This window comes from Etheostoma spectabile, chromosome 9 (genome assembly GCF_008692095.1).
Source record: "Etheostoma spectabile isolate EspeVRDwgs_2016 chromosome 9, UIUC_Espe_1.0, whole genome shotgun sequence".
In the NCBI taxonomy this organism is placed as follows: domain Eukaryota; kingdom Metazoa; phylum Chordata; class Actinopteri; order Perciformes; family Percidae; genus Etheostoma; species Etheostoma spectabile.
The window spans coordinates 9,162,242-9,183,027 of record NC_045741.1 but is presented as its reverse complement, the minus strand read 5'-3'; the positions used below and the strand labels follow the sequence as shown (position 1 = coordinate 9,183,027).

The window sequence follows — 20,786 nt, the reverse complement described above, 5'->3', positions numbered from 1 at the left end:
ATTTTTTTTTAGACAAACTAAACCTTGGATCAGATGATTGCACCAAAGGGAAAGTAAGGGGGACATGCATGTATGTATCAAATTTAAATTCAGTTTATACAATAGTTAAGGCTCGCAAAGTTAAAATCATAAAAGTCAATCTCATTGGTGATTCACTAACTAATCTAGCAACAACAAAACCTTTCATTCAGATTTCAGTTGGTTCATCCTCTGAGGATGATTCATATCTGATAAATGGTTTGCCAATCCCTTTTATTAAATGTTGAGATATTTGACAGCAACGTGATGCACTAGTAGCACCACAGGAAAAGTAAGGGTTCATCCTTTGGGCACCATAGATACAAAAAAATAAAAATGAATGGCAATCCATCCAATAGTTGTTGAGATAGTTGAAGTCTGGACCTAGAGTTATGTCGCTAATAATTTGGCTAACAACATGAGATGTAAAAAAATGTCAAACTGTATGCTGATGAAGGATTTATGCAGAAAAACATCAGGACATTTTTCAGTTCAAACAATCGTTGGAATTCAAACCATCCAGTTATGCTTAAATTACATTGAAATGTAAAACTTTCAGCTGCTGAAAGTTAAGTGTTAAAGTTGTAACTAAAAAAAAAAAAAAAAACTTCAGATACTATTCTGGATTGGATCAGATTATATTTGAAAAGGAGATTGCATGACAAACCGCAGATAAATACAAAAACTGAAATATTCTGTCAAAAGAATATCTAATTGGATTTCACCAGATAAAATTCAAATAATGTGATGAGTGAAAACTACCCACTTGTGTGGGAGCACTAACTTCTGTTCAGATCTGACACATGGAAGTCCCAAGAGCCCTGATTCTGAAATTAATCCCAACATTTTTTTTGGAAAGCAATGGCTCCGTAAACAAAATTAACAAAGCAGATGAGAAGGCCAATAAGGGCATGTCCTACTGACACCAAAGCATTATTGTCAGAAAACACATGTACACAGCTGAATATTTCCGACTTGGCATTGCATGTGATCATGAGGCCCAAGCAGCTGGGGTTCAATTAATTAACTTGGCAGTAGCAACGTTTGGTTATTGTTCAGTCCCAAGTGCACAAGGGTGTTTTAGGGCTGTTAAATTAGGGCTCAGGAACAGGGGAATGCTGCACCAGATCCAGGGAAAATTACAGCCAGTCAAACCTCAAGGGAAGAGGCCTCTTCTGGAAGCTCTCTGTAATTTAACATGGCTGTCAATCACTTTTTGTAAAGGGCCCCTAAATCCCTTGTCTGTAGTGAGGATAAAATAACAACGCCAGGGATTGGCGACAGCGCCATTTCTGGAAAAACAGATGTCCAATATTCAAAAGGCAAATGTTTTGATCGTCCAAAGTGCCGAATTGCAACGTTCAGTGTCCCATTAAAAGCACAAAAGCACTGTATGTGTGGTATAGAAACACCCCAATTATGTCCCTGAGACAGGTGGTTATACTGTATTATTAAACTGACTTTGAGTTTGGACTCAACAGTTCATTGGTACAAAAAAATGCTTCTAACAATGACCTTTCCTTGTTTTCAGATTGATTATCCTTGTTTTTTTTCTGTTCTATTTTAGGTTCTATATTCTCTGAGGATTTAATTGATAGTCAGCTCATTAAACTTCATGCATGTGAAGGTTACCAAATATTTCAGCAGCTCTACTAGTGTTCCTTAACACTACAGGAAGTGAGCACTCATCATTCAGAAGAACTGTGATAATTTCAGTGACTTAAACAATGACGGTTGTGTTTCCTGAAAACCAATTACTTGATTTATTGAGACACGTGTCTGTGTCTTCTGCTCTGAGGTGTGTATTATCACCCCCATTCAAATTAGCTACAATGTACGATTCATGAATAAGAATGTGAATACAGTGTGACAACGTGAAATGGGTTGCTTGTAGTAAAGAATCAACAGTGAAATATCTTTTTTAATAAAGAAATGGAAAACCAGCAAACCATTGTCATTATAATTTGCAGTCATGATCACATGCTTGATCTATTATGTAAGGAACAATGTCATTGTTGTGAATTAAACCCCAACAGGGTGATCCAAAGGCAAGCCTGTCTATTCTGTTCCTACCACCTCGTTTCACTTCACCGTCACGTCCTGTTCTATTCTCTGAAACAATGCTTCAGAGAATAATTGTCTGAAGAAACTATCCAGGCATTTGTCATGAAGAGTTTTTTCCGGCAAGTTTAAAAATGAAAAATAAAATATTTTTTGACTTTATTGATGTTTAGAATTAGAATAACGCGTATTTTAGGAAAAAGAAAGTAATGTTAAGTAAAATAAGAGAAGTTGTCTTTTCTGAAAAATGTGTTAAAAAATGGGATCCATTTTCATGTTTTATACAACATAATAATGATATGCATTTTGAAAACAAAGATATCTTTACCAAATACAACTTTTTTCTTGATCCAGTATCCATGAGTGAATGATAGTCAAAATAGGAATGAGTGTCTTTTGCTCTCTGGCCAAAAAATGCAAATCCATTTTGCTAAGCTCCGCTGTAATTGAAGTAATTAATTTGGGCAGCCAGATATACGGGTATTATGGTAATGTCTAAAAAAAGAAATAGATTTTTCTGCATAATGTTGAAAGCATTGGTTTTAGTAATACTTCAATGAGAAAAGCCAGGTTTTAGTTATGCTTTTAATTTGTGTGTTTAATCAGGGCTCATAGTCTACAGAAGAAATTCATGACTTCTATCCGTGGCTTTGTGAGCACATTGAGATCTGCCTGCTGCTTTTGGATACCTAAAAATAATCCGTTTTCTAGTATAATAAATTCCTTCATCACAAAATGGTATATCTCATGGGTGATTCAACTCAGACTCAGACATAATGTCCAGCAGAGAACCAGTCTCTCATACAGAAAAATCATCCACGCAGGGGAAAAAGTGGTACCAATCGCACTGTCTGACAAAATTAAACCACACTTCAACCATAACTGTTAACCTTGTTACAACTTCACAGAAAAGCAACAAGTATCTAAGCAGCTGCGGCACATTATGATATTGATTATTCAAATGTGCTCCTATAAGCGTCTTCTATAAAAGGATTTAGCAAGCACATTCATGGCACATTCTTCTTAAGCTTTACTGATAAGACTGAAAGCTGGAGATTTTGACATCTATAGTGACAGAGGAAGACAGCCAACTGGGCAGACCCAGCCAGCTCATCCCTGATAAATTAACTGTGGAAAACACAGTGCCAAACCCATCACTGCTTCGACAGCTTAAGTAGAGGTAGGTGTAATAAATGATTCAGTAGTCCCGAGAAGTAGGGTGTCAATTTGTAATGTCCTCCAAATACCCAACCCCCCCTGCCTACAGCCACAGAGCTTACAGATTTGTCTGAAACCAGCTGTAAATTTAGTTTTAATGGTGCGATACCTTTCGCTGAGTCATGCACTTTTCCCCCCTTCTCTGCTTTTCCCAACGCTGTCACAAAACAGTCTTTCTCTCTGCCTTGTATTATCTCTGTCCACGGACAGCCCATGGATCTATCAGGCCAAGCTGCGGAATACAGATAGTGACAGGGGTAATGTGGACCGGGTCACTACACATGCCTTAACTTGTCCCTTCTTCCAACGCTCAAGTCTTCCGCAAACCACGGGTTGAGAATTTATCTCAACGACTTCCACTCAGCTTTGTGTCATTCGTTTCCTCTCTTCGAGCTGAAGCAAAATGTTGGATAAGAAGAATACATATTGAAAAAAAGACAAGAAAATCATTCCATTTTCCAACACTCCTCAGTTGCTATAAGAAAGCTTGTTCCAATCTCCCCAATTATAAAGTAGTGCTGCGATTTAAAGCCATAGATTTATTCTATTTAAAATACAGAAGTTTGTTTTGGTCACATGGAGCAAAATCTTTTCCCTCAGAAACTTGTCTGAATCAACGGAGGTACACTTCCAGAATAATTGCCCGGCGTTGCTCACATGCCGGATGTCCCTCACCTTCCGCTCTCTGGGCCCAATTTTAACAATCTGAAACGAAAGTATCAAATGTGAAATGCAAATGGCTTTGTGGGCAGATTTGGGGCGCTGTGAGTATTTTTGCCCAAAGCAAATCTAAAATGAGTTGGTCTGAAATAGCTATGTGTGGTTTGGGCATGACGTGCAATAAACCAATCAGAGCGCCATCTCACATTCCCGTTAAGAGCAGACACGCTTGTTACATGGTGGATTGCTATTACGACGGCGGATTGGCCTGGCGCAGGCGAGGAGCTGTTCACAGCCGAGGACACCGACGTCTCGAATGTTGCTGCGACCTCTCGGGCGCATCTCCTCAGATCTGGAGAGGATTGCTGCAGCCATGGAGCGTGGGCCTTTCAAACGCACCACCTGCTCCTGTTGTGCCCCTTCCCCCTCCCTCCACTACATCTCCAAACCGCTCCACCAGGAGCACATCGCACATTGCCACTCCTGGACTAACAGAAACTGAATTTGAAACATTTATATTTGAATTGCTAAATTTGAAGCGTTGCATTGAAAAACTGAATCTGAACAGTATAGCTTGAAATTCAATGTATTCGTTTGGAATCGAAATCCAATAAAATATGATCATCAATGAAAATTCCACTCTCTATACATCGTCACATTCAGTTCTCACAATTCAAATTCAGTTCACAAAATTTAATTTCATTGGTTACTATGACAGATATCCAGGTACTTGAAGAATAAAGGAAGAGCAATCGAACGCAGATCAATGGATAGACAACGTTTCTCAAAGTCAAGGATCCTTCTTTGGTAGGACCATAGACTGTTATTGGTAGGACAGGTCATTCCACATCAGGTCCTTCAGAGGGAGAGCACTTGCACTCGGAGAACAAGTAAATGGAACCGGCTAGCAAGTGCACGTCATTTGTACACGCTGCAATTCAAAACAGTGGATGAAATGGTTGTGGAACTGTGAGCTGTTCAATTTTTGAACATTCTTGAAATGTCTGCTTGCAGGAGGAGAATCTGTTGTCGGCAACTTTGCCCGTAATGTGCAATGGTAGGTAACATTACCGACACTAATAGGCTATGATGTAAGTAATAGTTGTTATCTCTACTTTATCCGTACTGGTAAGCAGAATTGCAATAATTAATCTAAATTACATTGAGTTTACAGTAGCTAACAGTTTACATTAGCTTGTAATTTGCTGCATACATGTAACATTAGCTCATTGTTCAGTAGCTTCTAGCTTTCAAACAATGCAGTGCAAAATCTGATCAGCAACTACAACAAGGTAAACGCTACCAGCTAATGAGCTACCACATAATATGCAAAAATTTGCAAGAGAGAAAAGTTAAATAGAACTGTAGACACACAAGCTTCAACCAACATTTAAAAAGTCATAATAACGCCATTGATAAACACCCACTAACACAGTAAAGGTGGGTGTTAGCGTGTTAGTTTACAGTTCATTATTGTCCGTTGACCATTTGATCAACAGTTGAGTTAAGACCATGATGAAGTTATACCACTTATACAGTTACATAAAGATCCTTCATGTACCTCATTCGATTGACAATGGCCTGAGGAAATGTTGTACAACAAAAATTAAAACATCTCAACATGTCTCACCTGTAAAAGCATTGCTTACTGAGCTGCTAATGGTCATGAACATCTCCAATCCCTAGTACAGTACATGTTCACAATGACAGCAGTCAATGGTGGGAAGCCAGTGAGGGATTTTGTCCTTCTTTTGCTGCAAAATTACTTCCAATAGTTGGACAGGACATTGTTTTTGCACAAAGGATGGTTCGATCAGGAGGGATAGAATTAATTTTTGCATTACTAAAGGCTGGTAGATCTTCTTGCTAGCAAGTTAAAAGAAACATATGTATCAAAGGAGACACACACCCCAACCCAATAGTGATTTGTTTCCATGTTATAATGTTAAACACAATGTCTGACTGGCTAATGTTCACAAGCGTGTGTACTCCATGCAAGTCATCAGGAGTTACTTGGGGAGGATGCATGGGGTGGGTGTCCTTTCTCCGGCTTTGAAGTTAAGTCAATGCTTTCCATCCCATGTCTGGAGACAAATTGCATGTTTGTTCTTTTCTGTCAGTGCACACACACACACTACCCCCACCATCCCCACCAAGTAATAGTGTTGATATGAGTTCCCTTGTACAGAGACAAGCTCTGACTGTTGTATTGAAAAGAGGAGGCTGTGTATGCGGGGATGGCCATGGGGGAGTTTTCGCTTTCATGAAGGAGGTCAGCCTCTCAGCAAGAGCTTGTTGCTGCCTGGTAGTTTATCTCTAATACATCATCGGTGATGGATGGGTAATAGAGAAGCCATAGCCTTCTCATTCACAGCACTATATTTTCTGATGAATCTCCAAGCTATCTGTTCATTGGGTTTCAATGATAGACTTCCTCCATGGCAGCATACTCAAGGTATAAAGGCACACTGGTCTAACCATATCCGGCCTCTCAATTCCTCAGTGTTTTTCCTTGAAGAGAACTGACCGATAACGTCTGCACTATAAAAAATGTGTAACCACTAATATGGATACCCACTGTGCTACAGACGATGAGTTCTAGTGTTATTTTAATATTTGAGTCATTAATTACCTAGGCATGGTAAAAGCATACAGAAACAATACATTAATTCACCAACAAGGGAGTGGGTGCATTGGGAATTATTTGTCAAATGTTTATCACAGCTGTGTTTTCTAGGCCAATGGACAGCTTAACAGGGGTGGTTATAAGTTTAGTGCCTAACCTAAGGGCACTTTGACTGTAGTTGATGTTTTACTATTTCTTTTTCCAGGGACTTGTTCCAATGTTTTTTTGTCACAAGTTTACTTCTCAAGGCGCAATAAGAAAATAAAATTGCTTTTCCAGTTATGACTTAAAACTTCACTGAAGCACTCTAAGCCTGCAGTTTTTATGGCATCATATAAACAATAAGAATATCACATTATCCGTAGGATATTGTGAATATGATCTTTGTTTACTCATAGGTAGACAAAGCAGCTTACCTTCCTCATCCCCCCTCCACAGTTGTTTTATCAGTCCAGCAATCCCACTCAATTAGCCAGCCACACAGTTAAGCATTGAATCTACCATACCATGATAAATATCTTGAATGAAAACACTGATTACTATCGCAGTATTGCTGTTGTTGCTTTCAGCCGAAAACAAGGTTATCTCGCTTTTATAACACTGCCTCTGGTATCGACTTAATTCCTCTTCTCATCAGGGTCATCATTACGCCTCATATTGGCCATTACACAAAGTGTTGTTTATGGTATAATAAGCACAACTGTAAGGTTCATTTGGGAACTGGTTATGATATTATGAGAAGTTTGGGTAGATTAAAACATTGACCCTAAGTACCATTAGGTCTTCTTCACTTTGTCAGATGGGGTTGTTCCTGAGATTTTTTTCATGTTCAACAGAGGGAAAATGATGACTGCTACTCGACTTCTTAAAAAGTCAAGAGGGGAAGGAGCAAAATTTTCTATGTGATGAAACCAAAAGTTGAAAATTCTCCCTAAGCAGTTTAACTGTCCCTTCTGTTGATGAACCTTTTGTCCTGGGTAATCAGTGATAAGCACACACCACAATAAACAGGGTATGATACTGCTGGCGCTGGCTTATATTCTAATATGGAATCTGTAGTGCAGCAATAGATAGAAGGTAACACAAGATAGCTTGAGGTAATCTGTGTGAAGTATGAGGCATATTTATTCCCTGCACCAAATAATACTATCTGTTTTAAATATAGAATAGGTAACTGTTGGTCTGATGGTATTCTGGGGAAATGATAGACGGTGAAATGGAGCCAAAATGAATGGGCCCTTAGTTGAACAGACCTAAATTCATTTCACAGGCCCAGTGGAATGGAGTTATCTGAATCTAGTGTCCTCTATGGCTGCCTGAGGGATATTGGAGACGGGTAAAGCCAAATTATTGGGGGGGGGGTTCAGCTTGTGTGTGACTGTGGATGAATTGCCTTCAGTTCAGTTTGCAGGAGCCTGACTGTCAGGCATTCTGCTACATTAAGAACTACTAAGATGGAGCCCAGAATGGGGTGAACAACGCAAATCCTGTTGTGTGTTAAAGCTGCTATTGTAAAAATGTTTTTAAATAAAATAAAATAAAACGAGCATCCATGCAAAACCAAACAGCCCCCCAAAAAAGGTTATTTCGCTGATTCAGAAATTACTCATCTCTGACGTGGAAGTGAAATCCTTTTTGAGCAGAACGCTGCCTTTAGAAAATGATGAATGACAGTGAAAAGGCCAAATGTTACACGTGACACCCTTCTCCCTATTGGAGGAAGATTTTTGCCACTGTGCAGACAGTCTCAGAGCTAAAATGAATGCGTTGCTCTCCAGACACTCCCCGGTCCTCTAATGAGACTGTGCTTAAGGTGTAAATTAGTTACACAGCCTTGCTCATCACAGACACTGGAGCGGCAAATCCACTGGGTTGCTCCAGTTGCACCAGACATGATGGAGATCCATGTCATGAACATCACTCATTAATATGCTAATGTTGGTCATTAATGGTTGATAGCGAAATTAATGGAATCACATTACTTAGCAGGTCATGGCCAAGAAGAAGTAAAAACTGTTTCCTCTGAAGGGCCATTTTGAAAAAAGAAAAGAAAGTATTAACGGTGAAATGTTGGTTCTGGTGAAGTGTCTTTGTCAAACCAAACACAATCACATAGAGTGGTTAATAATGATTGTTATGTCTGCTGTTATGTGAGTAGAGCACTCATGATAAGGCTCCTTTCACTTAGCCAATCAAGCATTTAAGTAGTTTTTAATTTCAAAGTTAAATATTGTTGTTTTACCTTCCCCCCCCCCCCCCCCCCTCCCCCCCCCCCCCCCCCCCCCCCCCCACACACACCCCACACACACACCCCACCCATGTAGGCTGAGGCCTTTGCAACGACCAGGTTCAAATCTGACCTGCTGCCCTTTGCTGCATGTCATCCCCCATCTCTCTTCCACCTTTACTGTCTATCCATTGTCACTCTGAATTAAAGGGAACCACCAATCTTTAAAAAAGTTAAATATTGATGATCCCAGGGGCTCCAACCAGTTTGAGGCTGGTTATTCAGCACCATGGACAGCAACCCACCCACAAGCTTTGCATCTACAACAGCAACAACCACAGAGCTGGAAAGGTTTAATGTGAATGACAATTGGATTGGGATGGAAACAATGCTGTTTTGAATGTATAGCACATAGGTGGAGTCATACACTTAAGGAAATAGTTAAATGAATCACACGTTTCTCGAGAGTCACTTTTTGTGGCAACGTCATGATCAGAATTGACAGCTGGGAATATAGACCATAGTCTACGACACACCGAATATGGCACAAATCTCTGCTGGGGCGGAACATAAATCAACTTCAGGACCATGGACAGCACAGCACAGCATACTAAATGGACACTGAAATACATGGGGAACTGGGTTAATTAGCGCCACACTGAGGCTGATGCGCCTGAAGAATTCCAAGACCTGATTGCTTTCACAGATTAATTTCTATTTTTCTGTAGCCCCGGCAGAAGTGTCATGAGTTAACACATGGCTCATGGACACCACCCCCGTTGTACTGCATGACACGGCACCCTAACCCTTCACATTAGTTGCATGTCTCAGTGTCTATCAGTATTCAAAACATGTTTCTGTCCCAAAAAAACATAAATTGCAAAATATACATGACATTTTGCATTTCAATGTTTGATATTTCATGTTAATACTAACTATTTCTAAACCCTTTTAGCCATCGTGAGCTTGAAACCTACTTGCCCAGAAAGTGTGCACACATCACTGAGGGATTTAACTTGTATGATTCAGACAAAAAAACTAAATAATCAGCCTTCCTCCCCATTTGAAGTCTAACATGCTCTGGCGTTGATTTGAACCAATGCAGACCGATATGAAATCAAGTGCCTTAGCATTCAGTTTATCAGTACTGATCCCTGTTACTAAATGTACTGGCATAGTCATAGTAATTATAAAAAAAAATGCCAGCATCTACTTCATTCACACTGTGGCTAATGTATCTGCTGCATGCATGGTGACTTTAGCAGAGCTGCCTTTGCAGTGCCACTTAATGACTCATGGTTCATGCATAGACATGCTCTAGAAGACAAAAACCAAAGGGGATTAGGCTTCATGCTCAACACCTTCGCTCTCCTCTTCTCACTAATGTGACAGCTCAGACAGATACAGACTTAAAAGTTGACGACCTCTCTGGTGGTGCTTTTTTTTTTTTTTGTTGGGGGGGACTGGACCAGCCAGGCAGTTAAGGAGATATTCAATTACTCTATTGGCCCTTTATAAATAACTGCGACATTAAAAGAAGTATATTAGGGGATAAATTAAATGACAAGAGTGCCTTTCCTCTAAGTGCACACCAGTGCTTTTCATTCAAAGTTAGAAGGAGAGAGGAAGACAAAACGCGTGTTATCATTCTCGCCACGTCGCCTACTCCTTTGGCAGCTATTACAGAGGGTTACTTGTGTCCTAAACATGTGACTTAGTGAGAGAGGGGCACAGGGGAGAGCTCATGCGTCCATGCCTGTTTTCTGCTGCTGGGCGCCTACCTACAGTTTTTTTTTTTTTTTTCTACAGGATCTGGCTCCTCCGCTCCATCACACAGAGATGCGGAGTAGCGGGTCAGAGACAAAAAAAAAAAAAAAAAACGGCGCCGGGGTGGATTTCTTAACGGGATATTTAACCATCTACGTGGGGCGGCTGTCCGCGTCCCGGTAGCCGCATTCCGTCGCATCTGTCCGACGCTGGACCTCGTCGGATTCTGGCTGAGACATATGCGCAAACGCGTCTTTTTAATCTTCTAATCGACATCCCCCTTTGCGCTCCTTGAGTCTCTCTCCTCCTCCCCCTCTCTCTCTCTCCTCCTCTTCTACTCGTCTCTCCTCTTGACTACATCTCCTGCTGGATGATTTCATTTTGTAAAGTCATTATCCCCAGAAAGGTCAAAGCCTCTGCTTCTATGAACTGAATTACACTGGGATAAACCGACTTTTCACCCCCACCCCCTCCAGCGAAAGTCAAAGTTTCTCACTGGTGTAGAACCGTGCGACGGATTGGTCCGGAGCAGGTTTCCTCGCCGATCACTTTTACCTCTTTTCGGATCCCTGAGTGTGTGTGTGTAGGCTACTAGTGCTTTTGGAGTGCTGTTTTTTTTTTTTCTTTTCTCCGCGGAGTTGCTATTGAACCCTGACAAACCCTCTGAAATGAGTTTACAGAATCGGCAGTTGAGAGCCACCGAGATTCAGCAAGAGAATGGGAAATACTGAGTTAAACTTTATCTGCTGTTCCAAACCGCGGTGAGTTCTTGAAATTACGCACCTATTTGTCGAATTTGGATGTGTGAATACAAAGTAGAATTTCTAAACATCTTAACAACAAACCTGTGGATATTTACTGCTATTTTATTACGTGAAAATAACAACACACCAACGTTGTATTGCGCTCTCTCTCTCTCTCTCTCTCTCTCTCTCTCTCTCTCTCTCTCTCTCTCTCTCTCTCTCTCTCTCTCTCTCTCTCTCTCTCTCTCTCTAAAATCTGCTGTGTTGTGACATGTGTGCAATGCTTTCCGAGGCTTGACCACAATGCAAAGAGAAACTTCCACAGAGACACAAACACACACACTCATCTGCACAGACATGACCACAGACGTGCACATGCAAATACACACACACACACACACACACACACACACACACACACACACACACATGCACACACAAAACAGTATTCATACTTTCATGCTTGTCTGTATATACATAAGCACTCAGACTCATCTCTTCCCTTTCTCACCCGCCTCCATCCCACCTACCCCTTACCAACACTGCCACCCTTTATCTGCCTTTCCAATAAACAGGACACATTTCCTTCAGGATAATACAAATCTATGTTATCCTATCAAACATCTCCAATCTACGGTAGATTCCTCAGGCTGTATTGGCATTCGAGCCTGCAGAGGCTCAGATCTCTAACGCCGATGTGTGCGCGGAGCAGGCTTTACCAAGCACCAGCGAGGCAGAAAACCCAGCACGCTCTCCGCCTGTAAAAAAAAAATAGAAGGAAAAAGTCCCACTGATTTCATAATTATACATTTCACCCTCAAGCGTCACCCTCAACGAAGGCACATGAGTCAGGGCAGCCGTGTGGGATCGTCAGTGGAGGCTCGGATAATGAGCCAAATGCCCTTGAAGAAAACAAATACCATTTTAAATGCAATCACACCGGCCCAGGGGTTAGCTGACATAGGAGTTATTTGCTGTCTTTTAAATGTAACTTTGTATTAAACCACTTAGTGAATAACCCTCTCAAGTGGCAGAAAGGTAGGTTTGTAGCTGAGCTTTATTGAGGACAAATTAGGGAATCATTGCTGTAATTCTCATTGCCACTTGCTGGTGTTAGGCAGAAGTGCCAAAGCCTCAGAGTTTTTATAGGGCCACAACAGGGCCCCTGTTCAGCGGTGTCCTCATTTATCCTGGGAGACTGGTGAACCCGACCGTGTCTAGGCCTAAAAGGCACACTGTCTCCTCCTTTTAAAAAGAGCGATTTCTCTCCTTGTATTGCTCACCTGCCCCACAAAAAGAAAGTAGTGACCGGCTTAACACATTTCTACTTTCTAATTGTTATGATGTGCTGCCAGGCTAGATGTGTTATGTACTTGTTATTGAGTGTGTGTGGATTTGCGTGTTGATGATACTACCAGCTGCCTTTGATGGGCATGTTGTTCAGAGGAGATAAATTGAGCTTGAAAAACACTTTTACACAGCAACTGTGACTAAGCAAAGAGCCATCTATAGGCTTCCAGTCTAATGCCAACAGGAGGAATTACATGCCTGAGAGCGCTCCTTTTTCTTACAGTTTAGTGTTGGGTGCCTGATAGGACTGGATGAGGCATCATTCGTAGGTGTGATGGCTGGGGAGAGAATGGGAAAGGAGGGATGAAACCAAATGAAATCTTCCACCCCTCCTCCCACCACTGTAAACAAATCACACAAGGGAATGAAAAGAATCTGTGGCGTAAATGCCGTTTCAGTTTGATGCAAAATGGTTCTCCGTTGCTTGGTCTAGGGGTGGGTGGGATGTTGGAAAGCTAGCAATTGTTCACCCTAATGAAGGAGGGCCCTTCCATTGTGAAATACCGCTGCAGTATATTTGATCATAAAATATTTTTTCCGGGAAGAGGGAGGTGGAAGAGGCAGGTAAAAATAAAGCCTGAAATAAGAAGATGAGGTGAAGGAAGAAAAGAAAAGAAATAAGCATGAAAAGGAAAAAAAAAACGCTTGACAATGCAGGTTTTGGTGGTATTTAGGGGTCAGGTTTTGCCAGGATCTGCTGACTATCCGCAGCCCATTATTTTATGATAATGAGCAAACCGACAAGTTTGACTTCAATCTAAACTGATGGAGAAGAGCAGTTGGAGGGAGAAAATTGAAAAGTAGGAGAGATGAGAAGATGAGAATAAAGCTAAAAAGGGTAAAATCCTAAAAAGTGATAAAAAAAAGTCTCATTGAGGGGTTTGAGACTGACAAGGGCATTAAAGTAGAATATCTCAGATTAAGTCCGACAGTGGCATTAAACCAAAATCCCTCTCTGAGGCAACTGGTAATTGAATGTTGAGTCCCAACATATTCTGTAAAAGTGCGCACACACACAGACACACACACACACACACACACACACACACTAGACACGATTCTGCTCTTAGAGCAAATTTGCAGTCAGTCAGAAAAAAGTAATGTGCTCAGTTTTATTATGTTTTACACTTCAAGTGCAGACTTCTTCTCACTAAAACAGGCAAGCGTCAGACATTCTACTACCCTGGACTGAACCATACACTTTGCATTGCAGAAATTACTCACCGTGAAAATGTACAGTATGCCAAATAACTCCTAAAATCGAATTATTGCCATGAGAGATCATAGTTACAGCTGCCTTCAGAAGGAAGTTGTGAGGTTGTGTTTTTGACATGAGAAGTGGTTTAAGTAGCAAGAACACTCAACAAACCCTGGTCCCCTTTCAGGGGATGCTTAATAATTGTATGTTTCCTACTGTACTGCATTCCAAAACCAGTGTGAAAGGTTGAGCTTTAAAGAAGATGACATGAAAATTACAGCGTGAATACATTGAATGCTTTCTAAATACCCTTTTTTTCAGAGAGAGCAAGTGAGAGAAGAACACAATTAGGTCTAATTTGCTCCATTTCTATGTATTATGGAGGCCGGTGTCGCAGTGACCCTAGCAAAAGAAAACCGAAAAAGAAAAAAGCGTGAAAGTAAACCGGCCCTTTAATTCCTGAGCGACCTCTGTCCCTGTTTGTGGAAGGCCACCAGCAGAAGAGGTCTCTTTGTGTTTCACCGTGATTTATAGAAACCAGGTTCTCTGTATGCTCTCGGCCACTCGCTGATCTGCAGCCATAAAAAAACGCCTGAGTGAGGACTTTACAGTCTGGCTAGCCATCAGAAAGGGGACTTTTCCCTTGTTTGCTTCTTACTCAAATTTTGTATGTACAATAGCTAAATATTATTTGGAACAACACCCTTGCATATTCAAAAAGTACATTTAATTTTAACTCATTAAAAGCCACACATAAGGACCCCCAGCTGAGTAATTGATTAAATCTGCCTGAATAATTAATCTCCTGTGGCTGCCAAAAAGAATGTTCACACACTGTATATTGCATAGTCTGACATCCACAGACACACACGCACGCACACAGACACATCCTGCCTGTACTTCCATTGTTGTATTGATTGTCAACACTCAAAAGTCAAGGTTAGCTTAGAATTGATTTTAAATAGATGAGAAGCAACATTTTTGGATCATATTTGCTGTTGCATTTGCATAATGATGTGGATGTTTTGATTATAGTGTGTGAGGTGACTGGGCTCATTTCTATCATCTGTCATCCATAGTGAATTGGCACTGTATTAACAAAAGGAGGGTTTGCCATGTTTATTATGTCAGTTTATTGCTTCCATCAGCCACAGTTCCATCTTGTGAGAGAAAGGATTAGTTTGGCCTGATTTGTTTCCATGCCTGCTGAGAATGTTTGTGCTGTACAGTTCCTCCGCCTTAATTACAAGCTACTGTCTTATGTTGTAAATAGCACTAGAAAGATTAAATGGGATTTTACAAAGGCACACAGTACATATTGATGTGACATACATTAATGCTCCTTAAATAAAACTACATGTGGAAATATACTGTCCCACAATGCATTTTGGGCACTAGCACTGCCCTGTTGATCAACTAGTTTGGAGCATACAGATCTTTAAGCACATAACCCAGAAGCCTTGCTCATACTAAACATTGTTTTTATCAGTTTGATACATCAAGGCTTTCACTAATCTAATGATAATTGCTTATTAACACGATGCAATAGATTTTCATATGCTCTATAACCATGATTGATGTTGACAGTTTTTACACAGCTCTCCCTTCCAAGTCTCTAAAGTCCCCAATTAGTCTATTTTGTACGTGAGTTTTTTAACAGTTTGTACGCAAAAATTCTGACACGGTCTCCTAAAGTGTAAGACATGTCGGTAATGTATGTAGGATAACATACAGTATGTCCGTGTTTTCTGTGGATGACTTTTGGCAAACAAAGGGGACACATTTGAATCATTGGAATAACTTTATGGATTATTTTTCTCAGATCAGCTCTATCTATTTCTAACTTTCCAAAATCGTTACAAATCACTGAAGAATTAATCTGTTTAAAGGTCCAGTGTGTAACGTGTTTAGTTGTTTATTATCAAAATGGGCATTGCCCGTTCACAAACTTGTCATTTTTTCATGAATATTTACCACCACCATCAAATGCAAGTATTCCCTTTGGCTTAAATTTTACATTTGCATTTGCATGAACTGGTGTAGACGCTTCATATTCATGCGCCATCTTAAAACACATTAGCTGGTAAGGGAAATACAAGATATACGGCTCCACATTTCGCGTTTGCGACGCTACATGATAATCTCACAGATGCTGCTAATGGGTATCTTTCCTTGCTGGCCCCAGCATGTTAGAAGAATGAAACAAGGGAAGGAAAACGTTCAAAATCTGGAACTTCTTCCTCACCCAGAAAAAGAAAAAGGACATTACAAAGAGTAACAGACATGCTACCATAGCTACCATAGCTGTAATATGTACTTTGAACAGCATGGTGCAAGAGAGTTGATTTAGATCAGGGGTCTCAAACTCAATTTACTTGGGGGCCGCTGCAAGTAGAGTCTGGGTTTGGCTGGGCCGCATCAAGTATTCCAAAAAACCCCTCTATTTCCTCAAAAAAAAGGCGCGGAACTGCCGGTTCTTTAAGCCCCTAGATCTGATATGGTTGGTGCATTTCACAACAACAGACATCACATTGTCAAACCTCAGGCATTTGCCGCAAAGGGTACTTAGCTAGCTTGACAACGGTTACGCCGCTGTCACGAGACTACTATAGCCCATAAGTGACATGCGCAATGACAAAAAGTTTCAGAACGCGCGGGCCGCACTAACACTTAACTTTGATGTCAAGAAGGGGGCCACAAAATATCATCCCGCGGGTCGCAATTGGCCCCCGGGCCGCGAGTTTGAGACCCATGATTTAGATACATGATCTCAACGCTAAATGGGAGAAATTCCAACACATTGGATCTTTAATGATGTGAAAACACTATAGTTAGGGTTTTGGTTAGGAAAGTTTTTTTTTTATTTCTTTGTTTTACGGACCATAAGTCTAATAACAAAGACTGACATCTATCTATCTATCTATCTATCTATCTATCTATCTGTCTGTCTGTCTGTCTGTCTGTCTGTCTGTCTGTAGGCACAAAACAACTTGGTTAGGTTCAGTCGAAGATTGTGGTTTTAGGCCAAAATAACTATACAATTAAGGTTAAACACCTCCCTAGGGTAAGGATACAACAATGCCACCTCCTTCCTCCTTTGTTCTTGTCATAATGTTTTGGGGCACTTGCTGAAAAGACTGATGCCATCATTCTTCTTGGAGGACAATCTCTATAAGGACCTGCAAGACCAGATTGAGAAGAAGAGAGCAGTTCAATATTCCTTAAATTGTTACATATTGGGTTTTACCAAGATCTAAAGAAAAGTAGACAAATATTTAAATGTCAAAGTAAAGTTGATTTGCAATTATTATGATTTTTGCATCATACAGCAGTGGGGTTTAAGGAACCCCAAACAACGAGGAAGGTTTAAGAAAGCTACACTTTGTGTTGTCTTCATATTAAAATATGTCCACACGTACAGTGTCTCCATGTACAATATTCTACATCATTAAAGCAGCAACCTATGTAAATAACAAATGTATATACGTTCATGTGTTGTGTGGCTTCACTAAGCTTATTTACATACAAAGAGGGTTGTAAGAGATAAATATTGCAGCCAAAATGCCAATCATCATAGTTGAAGTCACAGCAATAAAGCAGGAGTTATATAATTTTTTTTTAAAGAAAGTTAATCTGCATGAAATTATGGTTTATAGTGTTCACTTACTAAATCTTACTTTAGATTTGAAGACCATAGTTAGGAAATATGTCTTGGGTGGCTGAAGGAACAGATTTTATGAGAAACTCCCATCAATAAATGTGATCCACAGCTTCTCCGGGAGGCTCAAAAGTAAATCCAGCAGTCCACAGAACAACACCTACACACTGCACACTCTGCGTTGACCTTCCCCACAGCAATCTAGCACTGTTGTTCATGTACTATTGCTTTGAGGCTTCATGTCTGACGCTCATGCATGCTTGTAGATCTGTACGTGCGTGATCATGATTGTGCGTGTAAGCGCTTACAAAGGGACATTATTTTGTCTTTGATGTCTTCTGCCTAGGAAACCACGGGAGCTCATGGTTTGTATTTGTTTGTAAGACAGCCGGATGAGTGCAACTGGCAGTCATATATTATAATTTCACAAGAGCTGTGTTTCACCCTTGGCGCTAGCATGAGAACTATTGTTGACAGTTGTAGGAGGGAAGATAACTGGGTTAATTAGGACCAAAAAACCTCATTAGTCAGCATGGAGGGGAAGATGTGAAGTTTATCAGTTCCTGTTTCCTTACTTTGAGGATGGTTTTAGGGTTGGCTCGCAGACAAGTTACAAAGTGGATCCTGTTGAAGAAATTCAAACGAAATGTTTTAAGCAAACCACCCCCCCCCCCATCTCGTTTTCTACCATTGTTTTCCTTTAAACATATTCAAAGTGTGAGATACAAAAAGAGACTCATTTCAATTTGCATACTTGCACTGCCAACAAAGAGGATCTGTTGTGGTGAGTGTTCCAATCATGCATATGCACAAACACACACAATCACACACACATGGCTCAGGTAGGTGACCGTTACAGCTTTGGCATCCGACAATAACTGAGCAGATGTTTCGGGCCTGAATGCTCTGTTTTGTGGTGGTCTCCAATGAAAACAGCTGCTAAAATCCTCAAGAAAGATTAGGCCTGGGAGTACCCACATCTCATCAAGCTTACTGTATCCTTCAGAAGACAGGGCGAGAGTCGGGATCCAACACTGCAATCAGTAGCCAGGCCAATATCTCTGGAGAGTATATGTCATTCTTGCAGTTACACAAAGTTACAGATTTACAAATTACAGGCTGAACGACGTGCTTCGGAATCTTGCAAAGCCGTGAGTCTCTTCATCAGAAATGCTACAGGTCGTTAGGAAATGGCAATAAATGAGCTTATTTTGATTGTTCTTGTCAGCAAAATCAGCCAGGTGAAATAGCTCAAAGCATCAAAACTGGTAATTGAGTCAATTTAGCTCAATACCTCTGTGAATCAATTACATGATTTCTTGAATAATGTCAAGATTAGCAGCAATCATAGCTTCTATGAAATGTCTTTCACTGAATGACACATTTGTAGGTATTTTAATTTTATTTCTCTGTGGCTGATCATTTTGATTACAAATCCATTTCAGTGGAAAACCCAACAATACATATTTTTTTATATATATACACATATATATATATATATATATATATATATATATACACATTTGAAATTGTCGTTTTTGATCGTTCATAGCAAAATGTGGAAAAACAAAGAGTTATTTCACACAGAGGTTCTAAATTGCCGCGGGACATACCCGGCCCACACTGCGTACGTCATACTGTAATATAACCACCAATAGTGCTTGTAATGAAAAATGTTTTTGATTCACTATCTCATCATTCTGTTGGCGTATTTTTACATCATGCCTCAGGGAAGAAGTTATGAGCATAACTTTTATTTTTGCTCGAGCGGAGGTCTTCCAACACAGACTCCTTTTTTTCACTCAAGTTTCTTCGATTCCTTGAATGAATTCATGGTGTGAAGTTATCCAGATCTTTCTTTCTTTTTGAATGATCGTACCAATTGTTTTTTGATTTATCAAGAAGGTTTTTATTCCTTTAAGGGAACTTCCATTTGAAATCATTTGATATGTATTCTTAGTTAAAAAGTAAGTGGCATGAGAAAAAAAAAAGCTGGAAAACACAGCACTCTTTGCTCTGCCATTGATTTATTTTATTTTTTTCACAGCTGCATATAATATCTAGTGGTGCTTACTGAATACAGCCAGCCATTATGACGGGCAGTGGGCGGAAAAATGTTTGATCCCCTGTTGGCTGTGGCTGTGCCTCAATCAAATGGCCATTTGTTTAACACCTTCCTTTCTCCATCAAACTGGCAGAACATTAAAGACCACAAAATGGATTTTTTTTTTTTTCCCCCGCAGAAATAAACAGTGCTACTGTTAGGTGCCATTTAAAAGATAAATAGCAATCGTTGTGCTTTCCCTCTTAAGAAATATGTTTCCTTTTGCAAAAGGCGTTGGACATTTTTCAAACGAATGAAAAATGAAATCCTGTGCTTCACATGACAAGGCTGAGGCTATTGTGCATGGGGGTACATGCTGACTCTTTATTTTGCCAGAGAGCCATTTCCAGACCTTGAGGGCCCCATAACAGATGTTTTTCGAAAGCAGGAAAAAAAATGCTTCCGACAGCTCATACCGTGTTTTAATTTTACTTTTTAAAGTTATGATTACCTTGGTGCTTTGAGAGTTTGTCGGGCAATGTTTTCATGATCTGGAAGTAGATTATGAAAATGTTGGAAAACAAAACAGTTACTTAACAGCTAAAATCAACATGGTAACAGGCTGTATTTGCTGCATGATGTTACTTCTTGCCTTTCACCGACACTATTCTTGGCATTTGCCTGTTCAGGGAGCGAGAGTCCTCATTACATTCCTGTGTGGTAAAATCTATTCCCCCATCAATTGCACTCTGCTCACAATTCCATCGAGAGGACCTCACAGGAACAAACAGAGCTTTCATTTTATAATGTGGTTCCAAACAGCCCCAGGTTATTGGTGGCCCACGTTGTGCAAAATAATATTTGAGTGGATTCACTGCAGCCTGGGTGTTTGCGTACTGCTTGAATTGAAAATCCCTTTGTGTTGTATCTCCCAACATTTGATTTGTTGTTTCCAGATTATGTGAGGGCTTCCTGCCTCAAGGAGGAGTGTTTTCTAACATTGATGAAAGGCCGGGTTTGCATAAGGTTAGAAATGTGACTTAATGCCCTTGTAAGTGAAAATGACATGTATCTGATATCTTCCAGGCAGCTGATAACAAAGGCTTAGTGGATGGCTTTGTTTGGCTGATAATGTGATTATAGGCTGGCACAGTCCTATCTAAAAAAAACAATGTTTATAGACAGCACTGTTATAGTAAGTTGGTTTAAAAAAAAA

General features: G+C 40.3%; 1 protein-coding gene across 1 annotated transcript in view; it reads left to right on the top strand.

The window, feature by feature from the left end:
- Positions 1-10,570: 10,570 nt before the first annotated feature.
- Positions 10,571-20,786, top strand: part of brinp3a.2 (bone morphogenetic protein/retinoic acid inducible neural-specific 3a, tandem duplicate 2) — a 46,833-nt gene continuing 36,617 nt past the window's right edge. The window contains exon 1 of the mRNA XM_032526426.1: positions 10,571-11,338. The gene's annotated coding sequence lies outside the window, so the exon portion shown is untranslated. The remainder of the gene's footprint in view (positions 11,339-20,786) is intronic.